This window comes from Tupaia chinensis, unplaced genomic scaffold, assembly GCF_000334495.1.
Source record: "Tupaia chinensis unplaced genomic scaffold, TupChi_1.0 Scaffold146346_1, whole genome shotgun sequence".
Taxonomy (NCBI): Eukaryota; Metazoa; Chordata; class Mammalia; order Scandentia; family Tupaiidae; genus Tupaia; species Tupaia belangeri.
In genome coordinates this window covers 152,783-157,006 of record NW_006206202.1, presented here as the reverse complement: position 1 = coordinate 157,006, position 4,224 = coordinate 152,783, and the positions used below count along the sequence as shown (strand labels likewise).

The following is a 4,224-nucleotide window of genomic DNA, read 5'->3' as shown; positions in this document are numbered from 1 at the left end:
GGGAAGGGGGATCATGATGTGATAAATCCTGTCCAAGGCACTTCTTTCTTTCTCTGTCATGTACCTGTTCTGTATTATTAAAAAAAAAAAAAAAATTCAGGAACGTAAGCAGCGAGATGCTCCATGGCTTGAGTAACCATGGCTGATCTTGCTGGGCCTGAGCTGTGCTAGCACCTCCCCCAGAAGACTGTTGCTGTCAGCCAGCCCCTGGTTCCACGGTAACCATGTGTGACCGAAAGGCCATGATCAAAAATGCAGACATGTCAGGAGAGATGCAATAGGACTCAGTGGAGTGCACAACTCAGGCCTTGGAGAAATATAACAGAAAAGGACATTAGGGTCAATATAAAGGAGTTTGGCAAGAAGTACAACAACCCCACCTGGCACCGCATAGTGGGGAGGAACTTCAGTAGTTACGTGACACACGAAACCAAACACTTCATCTATTTCTACCTGGGCCAAATGGCCAGTCTTATCTCCAAATCTGGTTAAAAGCACGGACTGTGTCACACACCCAGTGATCAACCCAAAACCAAGGACTGCAGCCTAAATTCCAAATACTAGACTGAAATCTTCAGCTTAGCTAAGGGAACATCTCAATCTTTGAAAATTTATTGTTTTACGCGAGGCACTCTCTGTACTAGTTTGTTGTGGTTATAAAACAATTAAGCAAAACAGCTTACATTTGATTTATTTTCTATTTCACACTTCTCTGCTCCATGTTTTTTCGTCTCAAAAAAAAAAAAGTAAGCAGCATTCACTCACACAAATTTTAAGGAATAACATATGGGGGGTATCTTTAAACAAGTTCATGGAATATATATTACAAAAAAGCTATACACTGATTTCAAAAATTTTTTGCACCAAAATAAACTCCTAATTTAATTTCATTTTTTTCACAAACTTTTTAATGTACCCTCGTATTTTGATTCCCTACAGAAGTAAAACAATCCATATATACTTTTACAATGAAAATATGCGCTGGTATTTTAGAACTCATTGCTTTTCTAGTCCCGCACAGCTACTTAGGAAATTCACTTGCCCAGGAAATAGCCAAAGCAGGGAAACAAAAATGGTCTCCAAGCTGACAAAATACATGAGCTAAAACTCATTTTTCATTATTTGGAATGATCTATGTCTTCAGTCTCTGAGATTTTATAATTTACGCATGATTCCAACAAGCTTGGGTTGTGATTCCGAAAGTCAGAGTATATAAAAGAGTAATACAGATGATGACGACAACTGCAACTTTCTAAGCACTTATTAAACACTATACATGGAGATGGCAGCCAGGTAGAGTGTCTGGAAGAGGTAATTGTACTGAAAGTTAAGTAGGAATTCAAAAGACCAACAAATGAATGGCTTGACTCCATGACCAAGAATCTACAAACCTTATGTCCTATGGGTGCCACTGTGCTGTATTACAGAATGATAACTAATGTTCGAAAAGGTAACTCATTGAGACTGCAAACAAAATTTTTTTTTTAATTAGCTTTTTTTTCTTATGCCATAGGGTGCATGTGCTCACCAGAGACAAAGGGAGACAATGAGAGGGAAAGTGAGAAATCACCCCTACTCGCCCCCCCCACACACACACACCTCCCAGTGATTGGCCACACAACACTCTTTTCTCCTCCTGGGATTTTAGGCACACATACACACACGCCCGATGTGATTTTCAGGCTGCTGTCTGGGACACAAATCACGGTCAGCCATGTGGGAGTCCAGTGCCATAACCACTATGCCAAATTAAACTTAACGGGGCCAGCAGGTGGAGTGGTGGTTAAGGCTCTGCACTCCCACATGGTCAACTGTGGTTTGAGTCCCAGACCTGCTGACTTGCTTTCTCTCTTTCTTTCTCTGTCTCTGCCTGTCTCTGGTGAGCGCACATGCCCAAAACAAACTTTTTTAAAAATGAATAATAAAATTAAATAATTAATTTTTTAAAAATTTACTTTAACATCATATACTTTTTAAACTTTTTTAAGAGAGATTTTTGGTATAGGGTGCATGCACTCACTGGAGAGACAGAGACAGACAGAGGCAGAAGGCAAGAAATCACCCCCTAGGGGGATGGCAACGCTGCAATCTCTTCTCTTCCATTCTCCTCTCAGGATCTTGGGTACACACGCACACATGCCCAACGTGAGGTTTAAGCCACTGGGTATGGGACTCAAACCATGGTCCACTATGTGGGAGTCCAGTGAAGTTACCATTACGCCATCTGCTGGTCCCAACATCATATACTTTTATATAAGGAACAAGGTCAATAGAACCTAAAGATCATATGGAATCCAAACCAGTCACCAATGACTAGGCAATATTAATCTTTCTCACACTAAGTTTCTTCATATGCAAAATAGAAATACTATTAACAGTACAGTACTATTGGTGAGATGCTCTCACATACAGAAAAGCATCCAGTACAACTCATAAATACAGTAGTCAGTGAAATACTCTAAAAATTTGACTACCCAGAATAATTTGTTCTATGAGATAAACAATTTTAATACTTTTTAAATGTTATTACTCTTGAGACAGTCTGTGTTAAGACAGCTGGGCCCCACGTGGTCAACTATGTGACTTGAGTCTTAGACGCAGAGGCTTGAAAAACATATAGGGCATGTGTGTGTGCCCAAAATCCTGAAATGAGGGAGAAATGGAAGAGAAGGGATTGAGGCATGACCATTCCTCATGGGGGAATGTGAGGGAGTGCTTTCTCACTTTCTTTCTCTGTTTCTCTTTATTAAGGCACACTACAATTGCACAAGCCCTCTTGCAAAACAATTTTTTTTTGCCTTTTAAGAGATAAATCTTACTACTTTTTTTTTTTTTTGAGAGGTTTTTGCTATAGGGCGCGTGCGCTCGCCAGACAGACAGAAAGAGACATAGAGACAGAAAGCGAGAAATCACCCCCCAGGGGGGATGGTCACACCGCAATCCCTTCTCCTCCATTCTCCTCTTGGGATCTTGGACACGCATGCACACGCGCCCGGTGTGAGTTTTAAGCCACCGGGTCCGGGACGCGAACTGCGGTCGACTACGTGGGAGTCCAGCGACATAGCCATTACCCTAACTGCTGGTTCCCAAATCTTACTACTTTTTAATGTTTAGATGTTACTCTAGTTTATAAATATGTAAAGCAGATAATGCCAAGTTTCATTTAAGTATATCGTAAATGCTCCTGGATTTCTTTACAAACCACCTCTTTGGATGAAGGAATCCAACTATTCTTCAATCTCAATTTAGACGATATCTTCTTTGTAAAGTTTTCTTACATCTCCACTTGTGTATCTACCAGACCTTCAAGTCCCCCATCCAAAAAGCCAAAAACCTGGTTCTTCGTCACCATTCCAAACCTGCTCCACCTGAAAACCATCCCCATTTCACATCTGATGACAATACCATCTTTCCAGTTGCTCAGCCAAAAACCTTAGTCATTTTTCTCCTTTGTCCTCAGATCTCACATCTACTCCATCAGGAATTGTTTTGGTTGTACTTTAAAAAAAAATCCACAATGTAACTGCTATCACACTACTACTTTCTTTTTTTTTTTTTTTTTTGAGAGATTTTCACTGTAGGGCACGTGCGCTCGCCAGACAGACAGAGAGAGACATAGAGACAGAAAGTGAGAAATCACCCCCCTGGGGGGATGGTCACGCCGCAATCCCTTCTCCTCCATTCTCCTCTCGGGATCTTGGGCACGCACGCACACGCGCCCGGCGTGAGTTTTAAGCCACCGGGTCCGGGACGCGAACCGCGGTCGACTACGTGGGAGTCCAGCGACATAGCCATTACGCTAACTGCTGGTTCCCCACACTACTACTTTCTCTCACTTAGATTACTGTAAGAGCCTTCTAATTGGTGTTCCACACGTGCCTACACTCTTCTAAACATAGCAACTGGAATGATCCTTTAAAAATGAAGCCAGATCTACTGAAAGCTCTGCAATAGCTCTTGAAAGTCCCTTCAGTGGTCTCTAAGATCCTACATTACCTTTGACAACCTTCTTCCCTCTCTTCCTTCACTTTACTCCAATCACAATGGCCTCTCTTTCTGTTCCTGAACACATCAGTCAAGTTCTTGCCTTGCGTCCTTTGCCTAGAAGGCTCTTCTTTAAAGAATCCACCTAGCTAGCTTCCTTGGTTTATGTTCAATATCACCTTTTTCAATGCTCTGAGATGATGAATGTAAAAAAGTGCCAGGTTCATTTCTGGAGACATC

At 41.6% G+C, this 4,224-nt stretch overlaps 1 pseudogene; it reads left to right on the top strand.

Moving 5' to 3' along the window:
• Positions 1–224: 224 nt before the first annotated feature.
• LOC102486045 (dynein light chain 1, cytoplasmic-like) lies at positions 225–492 on the top strand (annotated as a pseudogene).
• Positions 493–4,224: the final 3,732 nt, after the last annotated feature.